General features: G+C 41.4%; 1 protein-coding gene and 1 long non-coding RNA gene across 2 annotated transcripts in view; one reads left to right on the top strand and one right to left on the bottom strand.

Annotated features, from left to right (window-relative positions):
- Positions 1 to 4,296, bottom strand: part of depdc7a (DEP domain containing 7, paralog a) — an 80,068-nt gene extending 75,772 nt beyond the window's left edge. Inside the window, exon 1 of the mRNA XM_034188781.1 lies at positions 4,155 to 4,296. The gene's annotated coding sequence lies outside the window, so the exon portion shown is untranslated. The remainder of the gene's footprint in view (positions 1 to 4,154) is intronic.
- Positions 758 to 15,213, top strand: LOC117526727. Its single transcript, XR_004565339.1, has 3 exons — positions 758 to 901; positions 13,185 to 13,190; positions 15,201 to 15,213. It is a non-coding gene; the product is annotated as an uncharacterized LOC117526727 (long non-coding RNA).
- The last annotated feature ends 4,961 nt before the right edge of the window (positions 15,214 to 20,174 follow it).

Raw genomic sequence — 20,174 nt, 5'->3', positions numbered from 1 at the left:
TTTATTTTTGGTCAGAAAAGCGTTAATTTGGTCCAAAGACATGAGTAATATAGGTTTGGGGCAAAAATATGGCAATACCATTGAAAATTGGGTTGAAATTGTGAATATCTGTCTGAATTTCTGTCCAGTGCAGTCCAGACACGTATTTGACCAAAAACATTTTCGTTCAATTTTTGGTCAGAATGGTGTTCATTTGGTCCAAGGTTATGGTTAATATAGGTTTTGACTGAAAAAAAAATTGGGTTACAATCAGAAATTGAGCCAAAATTGCGAATATCTGTCTGAATTTCTGTCCAGTCCAGTTCAGACACTTATTCGACTGGAAAAAAAAAATTCATTTATTTTTGCCCAAAACCTATATTACTCATGTCTTTGGACCAAATGAATGCCATTCTGTCCATTTTTTTTTTTTGGCCTAATAAGTGTCTGGACTGTACAGAAATTTAGACAGATATTCACAATTTCAGTCCGATTTCCTATATTATGCATCTCTGTGGATCCATTGGATGTTATTCATACCTTTTTTTTTTTGCTGAATAAGTTTCTGAATAAGTAACTAGTAACTGGTATGGCAAGCCAACAGTGCCACAATTACGACACTTTCAGACACGTTTCGCCAAAAATACGCCGTAAAAAAATGCAGTTTTGTCAGTTATTACGGCGGTTTTTACGCCGTAATTAAAGACGACGCCATTAAATGCGCCATAATGTGTCAAACAATACGCCATTTTTCACGCCACAATGGAGCCCTTAAAAAACGCTGTTCAGATGCCCACAATGCGTGTAAAATACGCGCGTCTGTGCACTTCACGACACGCATAAAAAACGGTGTTTGTGCGGTATGATAATCATCTCCAGCCTCCTTTTCTCTCAGCCATTGAACTTGAAGTGTTTGTGTCCAGTCGTTGATCAAGACGAGCAGACAGAATCAGTCCAGCACAGATCTCTTTGTGGCAAAGTTTTCTGCAACTTACCTGTTGTGTCATTTAACATCGGCTAAAATTTTGGGGTTAGGCAGGAAAATATGTCATAAATTAACATCCTCTTTCATACATCGTTTCATTGCTTTTTTTTTAAATTAAATACGTTTCCCTCCTTATTTATTTGAAGGATTTTACACATACAGTTTGTAACTGTGGTTGTGGTGCAGTGGTAAGACTCCTGTCTACCATTCAGCTCTTTTCAGGTTCGAATCCCGCGAGTGGCATCATGTGTTTTTTTTTTTTTTGTTTTTTTTTTTTTTATATACCAGAAAACTCCCTTTGAGATTAAGAACATCTTTTCCGAGGGAGTCCCGGCCAAGATAAACAGCAGCAAATACAAAGAACAGTTACACATTTACACAAACACAAGCAAAAGGCAAATAAAAAGATGATAAAAATTAAAATTACAAGCATACTATAAAAAACAAGTGCATATTATGGAGTTGGCCTCAAGTGCTCTTAATGTGGATTTAAAAGCGCTCAGTGAAATTAATACTTTTAATTTCCACTCCTTTTGTAATTTAATTGTATTTAATTGTATTTAATAATTGTAAAGACAGTGGAGATGGTTGTTGACTTCAGAAAGAACCCAGTCCTGTGTGACTCCCCAGTTGCCATTGTAGAGTCCTTCTGCTACCTGTGGATCACCATCACCAGGACCTCAAGTCAGAGCTGAATGTCAGCTCTCTCATCAAGAGAGCAAAACAGAGGATGTACTTTCTACGGCAGCTGAGGAAGTTCAACCTGCCACAAACAATGATGGTGAACTTCTACACTGCCATCACTGAGTCCATCATCTTTGTCTGTCACCACTAATAACCTAAATAGCCACAGAAATTTTGGAAAGTTATTAAATCTCTCTGTGAGGAAAAGCTCTCAATGACATGTTATGTTTCTGTGTACCTCGAGTCTTCACCGAAGCAGTAAAGAATGCCTTTAGTTTTTCAGCTTCCTCTGATTGGAACGTTCTCCAATCTGAACTGTAACTGTCCAGACTGACTTCCTTGAACACCTTCCAGTTTATTTAATGAGATCGCAAATGGGATTTGTTTGTGCAGTGCCTATGTTTCTAAAACTAAATCTGCCTGATACTTTACACCATGTACAATGTTATTATGACCAAGTTGATTGTATTGTATTGATCACCATCGCTCTTCTGTTGATGTTGAACTGTCCATGATGACGTGTGCTGCTGCCTTTCTTGGCCAGGTCTTCGTTGCAAAAGAGGCTTCAATCTCAGTGGAATTCTACCTGGTTAAATAAAGGTTATTATTATTATTATTTTTAAATCTGATGGTCTGTGTTCTGAATTTGTTTCTGTCCACAAGGGGGTGCCGCAGGGTTCTCTTTTGGGTCCCCTTTTATTTACTAATCATGCCAACTTTTTGGGCTCTAATGTGTCAGATGCTAATTTGCATTTTTATGATGATGGCACAGTTATTTATTGCTGTGGTTCAACTCTGTTCCATGTGCCCGGACAGAAGAGGGCTTTTGTCCACTCCGCAGCTTTTGCCTGGAATAAATTACAAAAGGAGTGGAAATTAAAAGTATTAATTTCACTGAGTGCTTTTAAATCCACATTAAGAGCACTTGAGGCCAACTCCATAATATGCACTTGTTTTTTATAGTATGCTTGTAATTTTAGTTTTTATCATCTTTTAATTTGCCTTTGCTTGTGTTTGTGTAAATGTGTCACTGTTCTTTGTATTTGCTGCTGTTTTATCTTGGCCGGGACTCACCTCGGAAAAGATATTTTAATCTCAAAGGAAGTTTTTCTGTTTTAAAAAACAAACAAACAAAAAAAAAAAAACAAACACCTGATGCCACTCATGGGATTTGAACCTGAAAAGAGCTAAACACTAACCAGGAGTCTTACCACTGCACCACAACCATAGTACAAACTGCATGCATAAAATCCTTCAAATAAATGAGGGAAACGTATTTAATTTTAAAAAAGCAATTTTCCTGTCTAATCCCCAAAATTTTAGCAGATGTTAAATGACACAACAGGTAAGTTGGAGCAAACTTTGCCACAAGAGATCTGTGCTGGACTGATTCTGTCTGCTCGTCTGATCAACGACTGGACACAAACACTTCAAGTTCAATGGCTGAGAGGAAAAGGAGGCTGGAGATGATTATCATACCGCACAAACGCCGTTTTTACGCGCGTGGTGATGAAGTGCACAGATGCCACAACGCACGTATCTGAACGGTATTTTTTAAGGGCTCCATTGTGGCGTGAAAAACGACGTATTGTTTGACACATTACGGCGCGTCGTCTTTAATTACGGCATAAAAACCGCCGTAATAACCGACAAAACTGCGTTTTTTACGGTGTATTTTTTGCGAAACGTGTCTGAAAGTGGGGGAATTGTGGCACTGTTGGCTTGCCATAATTTCAGCTCAGGTAGAATCCGTGTCAGACTCAGACTGACTGCATGTTTGCACACATGTGCACGTAAATAACCGCAGAGGGAGTTTCTGCAGGGGCCGGGGGGAGTCCCCGCGTGACACCACACACCCACCATCATCATCATCATCATCATCATCATCTCCGTGGAGGTTTCAGGGGAAAAATAACTGCAACAGCTGTCTGATGATCCAGAAACAGGAATAAGTGACACCACAACTCGGCTTCAAATTTCAAATCTGTGACGCTCAAAATGAAGAAAAAAACACCAACGACCACATGCAACAAAATTTGTTTCTTTGAATATAGTTTATATTTTCCAGTATGATCAATTGTCAGAGAGGAAAAAAGAAAACATAACTAAAAGGAAATTTTTTTTTTTACATAAATTAACATAAATGATCTTCACATAATAAAAAAAAAATGCTACTTAATTCAAAAGCATAAATACATTTCTTGTATTCCATTTTATGTTAAAGCTTTATATTATTCACGTGTTTTAGGTCATGATCTATTACACACACACACACACACACACACACACGGCTGCTGACTGCATAATCTGTGTATGTGTGCGGTGCGTGTTTTTGAGACGTAATTTCGAATTTTTATTTTATTATTATTATTTTTTAATAATAGCGTCTGGAAGGCCTGATGTGCGTATAAAAATAACTAAATAAATAAATTACGCGTAATTTACGCACAGCGCTCCAAATCCGAACAGACAGAACTTGTCATGAGAGTTAAAGTGACAAAATTACCTGGTGGTCGGTGCATGAAAAAGTCCTCTTATGACTGTGGACGGAAGCCATTCACACGTTCACGCCGCGTCCCATCTTCAAGTAACGCCGTGCGCGACGCGCGCAACCCTGAAACTGTCCCCGCCCACTGCCACAAAATATTCCGTCCCAGTCACCGCCCTGCACAGGTCAAACACTCACGGCTCCCTTTGAGAAATTTAAACAAATTTCTATGAAAGATCCGTCCATCAGCGCCGTGCGGTCATCTCTGTAGGTTTACAGTCTGACATAAAAAAAAAAAAAAAAAATATCAAGGCTGAGCATCCAAGAAGTTAAAATTCATCTGGTGAGACTTTGAACAAAAAAATCAGGAAAGTCCAGGAACTTTCCTCTCAGAGTCACACCCTTAAAGCCTACACTGAAAACAAATGTGCTGATAAAGAGACATTCAACCTCTGAGACGCACAGTCCCAAAGACATGAAGTACACACAGGAAGAAGCCATGATATTATTATTAACGCACGGAACAGCAACGGCAGCTGGGCCAGGAATCACAGAGCAGGAAACAGTCTGCTGGAAGGAACCCGAGACACAACAATGGTGCAACAACTGATCCCATCACCAGCCCAGAAATGCACTTTTACGCATTTCTGAGTCGAACAGGTTCAACCAAACCACCTATAGGTTAGGCCTCAGAAGCAGGCTGCCTCCTCTGCACACTCTCATCTGTGTGAGCAACAATCTCACACACTGACTGCATAAGTTACTTGATGGCGTAATTCATTTTAGTAGCAGCTGTCATGTCGTCATAAGGAAACAAAAGCTGTCCACACCTTAAAAAACGAGCTCGTTTCCAGAATGGGAAGTCTATTTGGATGAGGGTCAAACTGGTTTACTGCTCCTGGTGCCTGTTTTGTAAACTCACATCAAAGATGATTTGAGTGTCCTGAATGAGAAAATTTTAAAGTCAACACAGGTGGAAACAAAAAAAGTCAAGACAAGCGTGAGTTACCACAATGAAAGGTCTAACCCGCGAGGTGACAGCAGTATTTACCCTCCTGCTTGTTTCCTTTCCTCTGCCCTTCACACTTATGGGTCTGACAATGTTAGTACGTTTAGGCACTGTGAAGGACAAATACTGAGGAATTTTCTCCAGGAAGTTAACAACAACCTAATGTGAGTTTCTGTTTAAAGCGCGCCACAGAGAGAGATGAAGAAAAACAAAAAAAATCTTATGTTACAGGTATAATATGAAATGCTTTTTTTCATCTGTGTTGTTGTTGGTTCAGTATCCTTGCTGAAATGTGTGAGCATGTACAGACGTCTGTCAACAGTTTCATTACCTGCCTGGATTTCCACATGTTCATTTAATGACTTCAATAATTTTTTTTAGTTGTTATGCACTAATTTTAAAATGAATGTTCCTTAACCTTAAATACAAGTATATCTCTGCAGCGCACTAGAGCACAAACCTCCACCAACACAATTTCCAATTCCACAAAAGGTTACCTTGGGAAAAAATTTCAAGGTCAAATTCCTGTTAGAAGTGGCTTTTCATACGCCAGATTAGATGTGATCAAATGTCAGGATATGTATTTAGTTCATGCACTTGAATCAAAGTTTGTTTGTGGAATTGTCTGTTTTTTTTTTAACTTTCCAGTTTCTGAATTCTTTTCAGATAATTTTCACAGAACATTTCTTATCTCTGCTATGCACAATTTGTCATTGGTTTTTGGCACTTGGTTTCCTCCTGATAATGTGGAAGATAGAGAAACAGGCATAAAATTGAAACCTGCATCCAGTTGTGGTGGTGGAGGTAAATCCATAACAGAAAAATGACAGTGACTGAGGGACTTAATGCAAAATGTTCACCAAATGGGCTTTTCAATATTAAATTCAAATGTCCACAAAATCCACAATCTGGATCAGATCTGGATCAAACTTTGTCAGGTGATAGTGAGTGCCAGTCTGCACCTCATTTTCAAATATGAGAGTGACTGGGGCATGTTTGATTAACATATAATGTAAAATATGCATTAATTGGGGTTTTCAATGATAAATTGAAATGGCCACAAAATCTGTAATCTGGATCAGATCCGGATCAAACTTTGTCAGTTGATAAAGGATGCTACCTTACAACATGCTTTTATATATGAAAGAAATTCAATATTTTTTGACAGTTACAAATTTCTGAACATTTCTTCAATGTTGATTAGGAATTTCCAATATTTTTCCTGATTTGACCTATGATCTTGAAAATTGAATCAATTCTTGCTTATCAGGATATAAATCCTCTGTTAAAAAAATTCAAAATGATATGTGAAAAATTGTGGGTTCCAGGCTGTTCACAAACAAACAGGTGAAAACACAACCTCTACACAACTTTGTAGGCGGAGGTAATGATATGATGCAATTAATATTTAAACCTGCCGTCTGTAGGATTTCAGGTGTTTGATAAAAATGAAACAAATGCAGTAAATCCTTCAGTTAAACACAAATTTGGTGTGACTCAGCAATGACCACACTGTGCCAAAGCTGACAGACACCTAAAGGCTGTCCCTAGAAATAGTTTACAAATACTTGATACTTGCAGTTACCTATGTCTTTCTTGTTAAATTTGATCAGTTTAATGTTGATCTGATGTTATGTCAAAATAGGCAAGTCAGATGTTTCCCACCACACGTGCCCAAATCCATCCCATAAATGTCAATATATTTATTACACAATTAGAAATACGCCATATCCTTTGTAACATGCTGGCTGGTTTTTATTGAGATGACAGCCCAACATTCTGCTGATGCAAATTAAAAACACATCCTGGAATGAAAAAGGCAGACCTGCCCACTTATTCACTATATTTGCTGGGTTCTTGTTTTGCATGTTTTACAGACCATCAGGTTGCCTGCAACTTGGTTGTTTTGGATTAATCAACCAATAGAAAGACATGTTAATAAATCAGGTTAAAAGCTTTACCTGCTACATGGAAAGCCCAGTCTAGTCTGGGAGCAATGCGTTGGTGCTGTGTTTCACCACAGCCATGACACCATGAAACTGCCTTGGGTTCGGGAGGGCAGCCACCCAGGCAGACAACTGGTCCATCTCCACCTGTTTAAAATAACCATCTATCTGCCACAGCCAGATGAAATGCAGGCGTCCCTTTGGCCATAGCAAAACAATTGTTCATTTTTGTGATAAAAGCATGGAATTTGGCACACATATTCTAAATTAACTAATGTTTATTTCAGATATGGAGCCATCGTGGAGCTGAACTCTAATGAGCTACAGGGGTCAATAAATAATTGCACAGGGGTCAAAATTAGAAAATGCTCCAATCATGTTGAAAACTATACCACACTATTTGTCTGATCATAATGATTCCAAAAAGGTATAGTTTGCACTATCTATGACTGAATGTTCTGGAGTTATGGGATAAAAACAGCAAAAATGGTGACAAAGGTCAGCTTCAGTTTGTACAGGGGTCAAAAGTTTAAGTTGTTCCAATTTGGGTAAAAAGTGATGCAAATTATTGGTTGAAATAAAAGGATCAATAAATGGAATTGTTTTGACTGCGTTGAATGCTTGGTCTCCAAATTATAAGGTTAAACAAGGTTGATGTCCATTGGATTCCATGACGTATGACGTATGTTACCCCGTAACATGATAACTAAGCATGACAGATGGTGCAAACTATTCCTTTTTAAAATGCTATTAACTCAACCAGTAATTTGCATTTTTTTAACCAAAGTTGGAGCAACTTTAACTTTTGACCCCTGTACAAATTGAAACTGACCTTTGTCATAATTTTGCTGTTTTTAACCCCTTAACTCCATGGAATTCGGTCATAGATAGTCCCAACTATACCTTTATGGAATCATAATGATCAGACAAATAATGTGGTACAGTTCTCAACATGACTGGAGCATTTTTAAATTTTGACCCCTGTATAATTCTTTATTGACCCCGTATCTCATTAGAGGTCAGCTCCAGGATGGCTCCATATCTAAAAATAACATTAGTTAATTTAGAATGTTTGCCAAATTCCATGCTTTTATCACAAAATCAAGTTATATGGAAATTTTAACTAAGCTGTACCATTACTGTCCAAATCTGAGGTGGCTCATGCGAGTGGGCACCTGGAACAGCCTTTCTCTAAGGATGACTGTCTTTCACTGCTGCAAAAAGTACCAATATGGTGACAAACAACACAACAACAGGCCACATAATTCAGAACTGAAGTGACACACAGGCTCCAGCTGCAGATGGTGAACCCTCCTTTCTGATAGATTGTTAATACTTACAGTGGTATGTAAAAGTTTGGGCACCCCTGATGATTTCCATGATTTTCCTTTATAAATCATTGGTTGTTTGGATCAGCAATTTCAGTTAAATATACTGTATCATATAGCAGACAAACACAGTGATAATTGAGAAGTGAAATGAAGCTTATAGGATTCACAGTGTGCAATAATTCTTTAAACACAATTAGGCAGATGCATAAATTTGGGCACCCCAACAGAAAAAAAATATATCAATATTTAGTAGATCCTCCTTTTGCAGAAATAACAGCATCTAAAGGCTTCCTATAGCTTCCAATGAGAGTCTGGATTCTGGTTGAAGGTATTTTGGACCATTCTTCTTGACAAAACATCTCCAGTTCAGTCAGGTTTGTTGGTTTCTGGGCATGGACAGCCCGCTTAAAATCACACCACAGATTTTCAATAATATTCAGGTCTGGGGACGGAGATGACCATTCCAGAATTTTGTGCTTGTTCCTCTGCATGAATGCCTTAGTAGATTTTGAGCAGTGTTTAGGGTCGTCGTCTTGTTGAAAGATCGAAGCCCTGGCGCAACATCAACTTTGTCACCGATTCATGAACATTGTTCTCAAGAATCTGCTGATACTGACTGGAATCCATGTGACCCTCAATTTTAACAAGATTCCCAGTACCTGCACTGGCCACACAGCCCCACAGCATTATGGAACCATCTCCAAATTTTACTGTAGGTAGCAAGAGTTTTTCTTGGAATGCTGTGTTCTTTTTCAGCCATGCATACCACCCCTTCTTATGTCTAAATAACTCAATTTTAGTTTCATCAGTCCATAGCACCTTATTCCAAAATGAAGCTGGCTTGTTCAAATGTGCTTTAGCATACCTCAAGTGACTCTGTTTGTGGTGTGTATGCAGAAAAGGCTTCCTCTGCATTACATCATACAGCATCTCTTTGTGCAAAGTGCGCTGTATAGCTGAACGATGCACAGAGACACTATCTGCAGCAAGACCATGATGTAGGTCTTTGGAGCAGGTCTGTGGGTTGACTATGACTGTTCTCACCATTCTTTGCTTCAGTTTGAGATTTTTCTTGGCCTGCCACTTCGGGCCTTAACTAATACTGTGCCCGCGGTCTTCCATTTCCTCACTATGTTCCTCACAGTGGAAACTGACAACTGAAATCCCTGAGATAGCTTTTTGTATCCTTCCCCTAAACCATGATATTGAACAATCTTTGCTTTCAGGTCATTTGAGTTGTTTGGAGGCTCCCATGTTGCCACTCATTAGAAGAGATGCAAAGAGGAGAAACATTTGCAAATGGTCACCTTAAATACCCTTTCTCATGATTGGACTGACCTGTGTAAAGAGGTCAAGTGTCAGTGAGCTTACCAAACCAATTTTGTGTTCCAATAATTAGTGCTAAATGCATTCAAATCAATAAAATAAGGGTGCCCAAATGTATGCACCTGCCTAATTTTGTTTAAATAATTATTGCACTTTCTGTAAATACTAGAAACTTCATTTCACTTCTCAAATATCAGTGTGTTCATCTGCTATATGATATATTTAACTGAAATTTCTGATCCAGACAACCAATGATTTATAAAGGAAAATCATGAAAATTATCAGGGGTGCCCAAACCTTCGCATACAACTGTAAATGTCTCATGCGCAGAATTTTCCTCTGCATGTCAACTGGTCAAAACAAATCCTAAAATGACGATGTAACCACGGAGGACATGAGATTGTGCGGCAGAGCAAACAAATGTCTGTGTGTTGAGGTCTTGCTGCACACAGACGGTCGGGTTTCTGTGCCCGCCTCACATTCATGCCGCCTGAAGCGTCCTTATTTTGCTTCCCACGTATGGAACAATTCAGCACATTAAAATTCATATAATTTTTATCTGAAGATGTTCAGAATGTCCCGACCAGTTGTGACTGCACTGGAATCCCAAAGGCTTGCTGGACAGGCTGCCGGCCGCCCCCGTTCCTCTCCACCTCCAGAGGACAGTGCCTTCCCTCACAGCTCTGTCACTGCAGCACAGAGACACTTTTGTTGTTTCTGGGCCTGACAGCACTTGTGTTTTGTAGCTGCATGGCTGGACAGTCATATTTTATTCAACAGGCCCAAGACAAAAAAAAGCCACCCATTCCCACTGAAATTTGGTCATAAGACCATGGTGGGTGAACATGTATCCCGCCGTGCAGAGACCCGCGTGACAAAGATCAGAAATATTAATGGCGTGCTCGAGCAGGTGACATTTATCGCTGGTCGACTTTGCTGTTTGGAAAACATTCTGGATCTCTGCTGGCAAAGCTGAACTGCATGAGGGGTGGAAGTAACAAATTATACCCCCCCCCCCAAAAAAAAAAAAAAAAAAAAAAAAATTGGGGAAGAAAATGCATGAGAGATGAAACATGAGGTGATAAATTATCAAGCGATATGATTCATGCAATTCTGTTTTGATGAGAACAGGATGGACTGGTCATCTGCCTGCACCTAGGGCCTTGACAGAGGGGCCAAAATATCTTCAAATTCAGTATGTCTTCATTTTTGGCAACACCAATAAATTTGTCCTACTCACTTCCTAATAACCAGAAAATTGATATGTTGCCGTTGTTGTTGGCTTTTGGGTGTTTAATGGTAGGAGTCACGCATACAGAGGGATCACATTTCAAAATGGGCAACGGGGGAATCGTTCACGTCCGAATTGTGATTATTATGATTCTGAATCGATCCAAAATTTCCAAGAATCAATTTTTTTAAAAGCATTTTTAAAAAATAATCTTGCTTACTCACTGCGTGTACTGTGTCAGGCAATGGCTTCCGTACTACAGCGTCCCCCGCGAGGGGGGGTGGTCCGGCGTGCTTCAAACACTCGTGAGCTGCAGAGTTCAGTGGCTGTAGCTTAGCATGATGGACGAAGAGCTAATTCAGCCAGCACCGTCTTTGCTGAAGGCAAATGTTTGGGCGCATTTTGGATTTTATTATTTGCAGCATAAGAAGGAGCTTGACATGACTTATGCAGTGTGCAGAATCTGCAAAATGAATGTCAAGTACTTCGGAAACACTTCAAATCCGCAAGCCCACATGCTACGCTATCACCGGAGCTACAAGAGGGGGAGCAGCGGTTTCTTGCCGACTACTGACCAGCGCGTCGCTAAACTGCCAGCCAACTCCGAACGAGCAAAGCAGAATAAGTAAATTTACATCTAGAATCAGTTAACCTTGTAAAGCTGCATTTTCTTAAAACATGAACATTTTTAAGTAATATAACTTTTTCTCATAGCTCTTTGAATCGAAAATCGATTCTGAATCGAGTCGTCACCCCAAGAATCGGAATCGAACTGAATCGTGAATTGTTGTACGATTCACATCCCTAATGGCCAAGCTCTTGTTTTGTCATGATGATTCATAAAAAAGTATAGTTTGACCTATCTGCATAGTGCTTGTTCATAAATTAATAACAATAATAAAAAAAAAAATACCAAACACACCCCAAAAGTAAATAAATAAAAATCATCTAATAAAACAATTGGAAACTGGGTTGGTTTGCCCCAGTAAGAACATTCTGTACACAGGTGACAAGATCAAAGGGGCCAACGCTCTTTGGACCAAGTTTAACTATTTTGTGATGCTTCATGTGTAACAAGTATCAAAAACCTTTTAGTGGGCAGACTTAAAGAGGGGCTGGCATCACCAAGTACTGTACGATTTAAAATAAAAACTCAACTGTTTAATTTTTGTTGCATGACTATTTCTGTAGCGCCCTCAGACAGCCCAGTCTCACGCTTTTCTTCGTGCCCCCATCCCATTCCATTCATCCTTCCTTCAGTCAGATGAAGTTTGCCAGTACCCTATGCTGAAAAACAGCTCCACACCACGATGCTCCCACCTCCAAACTTCACTGTTGGGACAGTGTGTAGAGCCATTTATGGTGTGTATTATGGCACCCATAGTTGTTTTTATCTCATCTGATGATACCATATTCTCCCATATTTCACCAAATGTTGTGCAGCAAAATTTTGCATGCTGGGCGTGCATACAGGCCATGGCGGTTAGTGCATGACTTATTGTTTTCTTTGAAACAATTGTACCTGCTAATTCCAGGTCTTTTTGAAGCTCTCCACAATGGTACTTGGATCTTGGACAACTCTTTTGATAATTCTTTTCAGTCCTCTCTCAGTAATCTTGAATGGAGCATCTGGTCATGGCTGGTTTATGGTGAAATGATGTTCTTCCCACTTTCAGATTATGGCCTCAACAGTTCTCACTGGAACATTCAGTTTAGAAATCCTTCTATAACCAATGCCATCAGTATATTTTGTAGCCATAAGGTTGTGAAGCTCTTGAGAGCGCTCATTGCTTTTTACCCACCATGAGAGGTTTCTTGTGCGACACCTTGGTAATGAGACACCTTTTTAAGTTATCAGTTAGCACTAAACCAACTGATATTAATTTGCACTGACAAGGGGCAGGATTCATTCCTGATTACTGATAGATTTCAGCTGGTGTCTTGGTTTCCATGCCTTTTTGCACCTCCCTTTCTTCAGGTCTTCAATACTTTTTTCCTGTCAATGCACATTATTGCACAGCTTCATTTATGGACATCTATGGTTTGGTTTCTTTGTATGCGTGGACAACTTGGGTTGGTGAAAATTTCATGTCAATAGCACTTTTAGAATATATTACTGAGGAAAAATAGTGATGCTTTCAATACTTTACCTGCTGTATGTACAGCGGGTAAAGTACATATCACTGTATGTGAGGTTTATTCCAGATGAGTGTGTGTCAGTTTTTGAGAAAGTAACTGAAATGTTAAAAAAATTGAACAGGCTATTCTTTTTGGTAAGTTTAATTATTGCATCTGGTTTGTGGAGATAAACAAGAATAACTTTGACAAGCGAGACACGACAAACTTACAACTGAATACTCATTCCATGCTGCTCTTCTATTTCAGGCACGTGTGTCTTTTTAAGCGTGTCGAAGTCCTAAAATGCACTGAATTATTTTTTTAAACTAACATGAATTATACTATGACCACACTTAGAAATGATCAGGACAAAAAAAAAAAATACATGCTGCACTTTATTTACAAGATAAAAACTATCTTGAATGAAAATTCTAGACAGCATAAAACTGTTAACAGTGATATAAAAAGTCCATTTCTGAAAACTGGGAAAAGGAACACTATAAAAGTTTCAGAAATCATGATGAATATTTACTTTTGTGAAAAATATATTTGTCATAAAATGTGGGATATGTTTGTAAAGGAGAAGCATCGCAGCCACTTTATGTTACGTTCACATAACAAAATGGATTATAAAAAAATTTGCTTCTATCAAAAGAGATGTTATAAACAGAAGGATTTTTGGAGGACAAATCTGAAGCACAATATAGATCTATAATGACCACATTCCTCTTGAAAGGAGTCACTACAACTGCCACCTGCCTGTTCTTTTTATACAAAATGTACATAAGTTGGTGCTTTATTACAAAACTGACATTATACAAACTGCATTTTTTGCAATCACAGTTATATACTTGCATAAAAAAATTCCAAAACATTAAATCATCTCTCTATTTTAACCTACTCTGAAAATGATTGAAGCCTGCCATATCTGCTGGCAAATTTCTGCATTTTGATTTTTCTACACTGTCCTATGTTGATTTAAGTCTATAGTACATGCTCGCTGATCTGCCATTCAAAAGTAAACACTATAAATTTATAATACGGCCCATGAAAAGTAAAGTGGGATCGTAGCTACAAAAAAAAAAAAAAAACTAGAAGAAGCATTTGTGGCAATCCTCCAAAATGCTCTTGGAAGCCTCATTGTTCATCAACATACTACCTTTAACACAAACTATTTTCCTGCCAACTGGTCACCCTTTGACAAAAATGACGCAAGTCTCTCCAGTAATTCAGCTGGCAGGTGTCCGATTGAAACTCTCCACTCCATTCCATTCTTTATTCCACTCTGTGTTTGCTACTGGAGGTGTTTTGTGTTTATGGGTAGCCGCAGACCTTCTGCACTTGACTGATCAGCTCCCCAAAACGTTCAAAGAGCTTCTCTACCCAAGATGCATTCTGCAGACACTTGTGTATGGTCTCCTCCTGTCCCAGCTCTCTGGCCTGTCCCGAAGAGACGCAATCTACAGGGAAAGAACCGCAACAGGAACGTTACAGAGGACGGTTTTACCTGAATAATAAGCAGTCGACTTCCACTGTACCAAGTTTTTACTTGTCAGAGAGCCACAATCACTACAAAGATGGGAGCAGCAGAAGACATGAAAATTAAAAAACAAACACGAAAATATGTCTGATGTCTCACCTCGTCTTTACACATGAGGTATGTGTGGTACTTGTAATGCTGCAAAGAGTGGTACAGAGAGAACCACTGGGTTTTCTGCTGCTCCACCATGTACTCCTGAAAACACAAAGTGTGAAGTTCAAAAACCCTTTACAAAGATTTGCTGACTTTGTTATTCAACCTGTCTATAAACACAAAAAGTAATGAGGATGTTAACACTGCTTACATTAAGTCATGAGTGACAAAATAAAAAGTCCATAGTGCGCCCTCTCCTGGACAACAGAAATACAGAGTGCAGCCACGTGACCATCAGTGCTGCCGTCCGTTTGGAGGACAAAACAGATGATTTGCTCACTCAGCACGAGGAGGCTTACCGCTATCAGAAAAAAAGAAAGAAGAAGAAAAAAAAAAAGAAAAACGGAGCACATTTAGGTAATAGGTGTGAGGCACATGTGTTGGCGAAATCTTGTCTTGATGTTGTGCAGGATCCACACAATCTGCCTGTGCAGTTTAACACTGCTTTTACTTGAGAGCAGATATCCCAGTGGGTAAGTTTGCTGGCCTGCCAATCTGCAGACCTGTGTTTGAATCTCGCTCATGCTGCCTGTCTGTGTCACTAAGGGCCTGATTTATGAAACCTTTGCATGTAAAAACATGCACTAACGCCACACCTGCTTGCTGAGTTACTAACTGTGCAACAAGGATGGTGTCTGTCAAATGTGCAAAACAGCCCACATTTCTCTCATTTATAATGAATGCTGGATACATGGAACAGCCTGCCAGAGGATGGAGGACAGCCCAGAGTGTAATCCGTTTCAAAAATAGATCTGACAAATATTGGAGAAATGATAGGGAATTAAATATAGACTTGATTAGAGATATCAATAAAATATACTGCTATTTGAGTACTGAGCTGTCTTCCATGTATATTAGATCTGGAAAAAGAGGTACCTTGCACCTGCATTCAGTAATTTAACTGCCCGATTTCATCTTGTTTTGCACTTAAGGCCATTAACATGCATAAAATCCTCATTTACATGCTGCTGTCTATGTGACATTACTGCACACTCCAACGTGTAACAGCATGGATCGTCCACGCAATTTAGCACTCATCTGGTACCTCAGTAAATCAGGTCCTTAGTCCACATTGTCTCAGTCCACCCAGCTGTAAAGGGTACCGGCCTTGGCTGGAGAAGTAACTTGTGCCAAATTGGCGCACCGTCCAGGAGAAATCATAGACTCTTAGACCCCTCACACTACAGAATCTGGAAATAACCACTGGGACCAAGTGGCCTCGAGGCCTTCATACAACTTTTTCTTGCACAAATGACACAGTGATCATGTAAAACTAGTTCAACCTGTCAACACGTCATGAAGACTGACAACAAAATAATCTGTAGGAGACCTTTGAACTGAACCTGGAGGTGAACATACTTTAGTCATTAAGTTCCTGTATCTGCTTACTCCAATCAAGAGTCAGGGGGGGAGCTGGAGTCTATTCCAGCAGTCACAGGGTGAGAGGCCTTGTACCAGTAGATTCAGTAGATTCTCACAAATCCAACAAGACCAAGCACTCATGATATGCACACTCTTAAGGCTATGAAATTGGGCTATTAGTAAAAAAAAATAGAAAAGGGGGTGTTCACAATAATAGTAGTGTGGCATTCAGTCAGTGAGTTCATCAGTTTTGTGGAACAAACAGGTGTGAATCAGATGTCCCCTATTTAAGGATGAAGCCAGCACCTGTTGAACATGCTTTTCTCTCTGAAAGCCTGAGGAAAATGGAACGTTCAAGACATTTTTCAGAAGAACAGCGTAGTTTGATTAAAAAGTTGATTGGAGAGGGGAAAACTTATACGCAGGTGGAAAAAATTATAGGCTGTTCATCTACAATGATCTCCAATGCTTTAAAATGGACAAAAGAAAAAAAAAAAAAAAAAAAAAAAAACACACACATGGAAGAAAACGGAAAACAACTATCAAATGGATAGAAGAATAACCAGAATGGCAAAGGCTCACCCATTGATCAGCTCCAGGATGATCAAGACAGTCTGGAGTTACTTGTAAGTGCTGTGACAGTTAGAAGACGCCTTGTGAAGCTAATTATTTGCAAGAATCGCCCTCAAAGTCCCTGTTAAATAAAAGACGTGTAGAAGAGGTTACAATTTGCCAAAGAACACATCAACTGGCCTAAAGAGAAATGGAGGAATATTTTGTGGACTGATGAGTAAAATTGTTCTTTTTGGGTCCAAGGGCCACAGACAGTTTGTGAGACGACCCCCAAACTCTGAATTCAAGCCACAGTTCACAGTGAAGACAGTGAAGAATGGTGGTGCAAGCATCATGATATGGGCATGTTTCTCCTACTATGGTGTTGGACCTATATATCGCATACCAGGTATCATGGATCAGTTTGGATATGTCAAAATATTTGAAGAGGTCATGTTGCCTTATGCTGAAGAGGACATGGCCTTGAAATGGGTGTTTCAACAAGACAATGACCCCAAGCACACTAGTAAACGAGCAAAATCTTGGTTCCAAACCAACAAAATTAATGCCTCGCAGATGTGAAGAAATCATGAAAACTGTGGTTATACAACTAAATACGTTTAGTGATTCACAGGATTGCTAAAAAAGCAGTTTGAACATAATAGTTTTGAGTTTGTAGCGTCAACAGCAGATGCTACTATTATTGTGAACACCCCCTTTTCTACTTTTTTTTTTTTTTTTTACTAATAGCCCAATTTCATAGCCTTAAGTGTGTGCATATCATGAATGCTTGGTCTTGTTGGATTTGTGAGAATCTACTGGTACCTTGTGTTGTGTGGGCCGCTGTAGAGGAGGTACTGCTGGCCCACCACCACCAGATGGCGCCCTGCTTGGAGTGTGGGCTTCAAGCACGAGAGGGCACCGGAGCCACTGGGAGTGACAGCTGTCGCTCTTCATCAGCACCAGCTGTCACTCATTCAACCCATCACCATCACCATAAAGGCCGGACTGCAACTCCACCTCCTCGCCGAGAAATCATCTAGGTAATTTTCTCTGCTGAATCTAAACCGAACAATAGTCTGATCTCTTTTGCAGCCGTTTTCCTGTGACGGATTCCTTGTCTGCTGTGTTGGCGTTTGGTGTGGACTGCGACGGCTTCGCCTCCCACCCCACCCAGATAAGTGGTTGTCTCAGGAGCTGCACGAGTGTGTGATTGGAGGTGGAGGTGCTCCCTCCTTACTGAACACAGACTGTGGGATTACTGAGTGTGCATACTCACACTCATCAAACTGTTTCTGTTCTCTGCCAGCAGTACCAGGTCTGACTGCTGAAGACAGTGGCCACCTGGGGCGCAGGACTTGGCGGCTCCGGTGTTCTTCAGATCCGTTGGTGGTGGAAGCTGTGTGGGTTCCGGCTCTTCTATCACCAGAAGTCTTCTATCTTCGAGCCTGCCACACGCCACCTTATGTATGATTGACATTCCGCAATATTGTTATTGTCTGTACTTCGTTGTGCGCTTCACAACATTAAATTGTTACTTTTGGCTTATCCATTGTCCGTTCATTAACGCCCCCCTGTGGGTCCTGTCACGACACCTTCCCAACAGGATTTCTCGGCCAGCGTCATGGATCCTGAGGGCGTCAACCATCGCTTGAACAGCCAATGGAAGAGCGAGTTGCACAGGCACCAGCAGGAGGCGTGTTAGGTGATCTGCAGCACATCTTAACCGCCTTTACTGCTCGGTTGGACTTAGTTACCGAGCAGAGCATTGTTCTCAATCGAAGGATGGAGGCTCTAACCGCCCAGGTGGAAGCGCATGCTCAGGGCGCTGCTGCAGCACCTCCTCCTGCTGCCCGAATGCCAGAGACAGACATTCCACTGGTCGTTCACGAACCCCCCCACCTTCCCCTGAAGCATACATAAGCCCTCCGGAGCCGTACGGAGGCTGTGTGGAGACGTGCGTGGACTTCTTGATGCAGTGCTCGCTCGTCTTTTCACAGCGTCCCGTCATGTACGCGTCAGACACTAGCCGGGTGGCTTACGTTATAAATTGCTTCGAGGAGAGCACGAGCCTGGGCTACGGCGCTCTGGGAGCAGAATTCACGGCTCCTAACGATTTACACTGAGTTTGAGAGGGAGTTCCGACAGGTGTTCGACCACCCTCAAAGAGGCGAAACCGCTTCAAGTGTGCTGCTGTCGCTAAGACAGGGAGGTCGGAGCGCAGCGAAGTATGCAGTCGACTTGCGCATCGCGGCAGCGCGAGCCGGCTGGAATGCTGTTGCGCTCCGCGCCGCCTTTGTAAACGGACTGTCTCTGGTCCTTAAGGAGCACCTGGTGACGAAGGACGAGCTGCGGGATTTAGACGGGCTTATCGACCTGGTTATACGGTTAGACAACCGATTAACAGAACACCGACGGGAGCAAGACAAAGGGCGTGGTCAGACACAAGCCGTCCCTCTTCCTCCGGGGTCCGAAAGGGAGCCGACTTCCCCACGCTCCACAGCCAGGGCTCTCCACGTGACGACAGCTCCCCTGCTGACGTTGCTATGGAGACGAGCAGGGCCAAAAAGCGATCAGATCAGAGACAAAGGAGGCTGATCCGTGGAGAGTGTTTTCTCTGCAGCTCAACCGAGCACATACAGAGAGAGTGCCCCAAATGGTCAAAACAGCAGCACTCGTCCTTAGAGACTGGGCTAAGGGTGGGTCACAATACCCACGCGGGGAAACCCTGAAAATCTCCACGTATCCCAGTCACGATCCTGAGTGGGGATCTAACCCTTCACGCCCCAGCACTGGTGGACACGGGTCGGAGGGGAATCTGCTGGATAGCAGATGGGCAAAGGAGGTAGGGCTCCCTCTAGTGGCCTTACCGTCACCATTGTCGGTGCGGGCACTAGATGGCACCCTTCTTCCATTAATCACACACCAGACACAGCCCGTGACTTGGTTGTTTCTGGGAATCACAGGGAGGAGATTGTGTTTTATGTAACACCTTCTACATCCCGAGTGATTTTGGGTTTTCCATGGGTGTTAAAACACAATCCCCGGATTGATTGGCCGTCTGGGGTTGTGGTTCAGTGGAGCGAAACCTGCCACTGGGAGTGTTTAGGATCCACGATTCCACCCGGTGTGACAGCTAAGGAGGAGGTTTTAGTCCCCCCCAATCTGGCAGCGGTGCCAGCCGAGTACCATGACCTTGCTGACATCTTCAGCAAGGATCTGGCACTCACGCTGCCCCCACACCGTGCGTACGATTGTGCCATTGATTTGATACCGGGCGCTGAGTACCCGTCCAGCAGGCTGTACAACCTCTCTCGTCCGGAACGCGAATCAATGGAGACCTATATCCGGGACTTGTTAGCTGCCGGGTTGATCCGGAACTCCTCCTCCCCGATGGGTGCTGGTTTCTTTTTTGTGGGCAAGAAGGACGGCGGACTCCGTCCATGCATTGATTACAGAGGGCTGAACGA

Source organism: Thalassophryne amazonica, chromosome 2, assembly GCF_902500255.1.
Source record: "Thalassophryne amazonica chromosome 2, fThaAma1.1, whole genome shotgun sequence".
Lineage (NCBI taxonomy): Eukaryota > Metazoa > Chordata > Actinopteri > Batrachoidiformes > Batrachoididae > Thalassophryne > Thalassophryne amazonica.
Note: the sequence above shows the minus strand (reverse complement) of the source record. Positions and strands in the feature narration are given on the sequence as shown.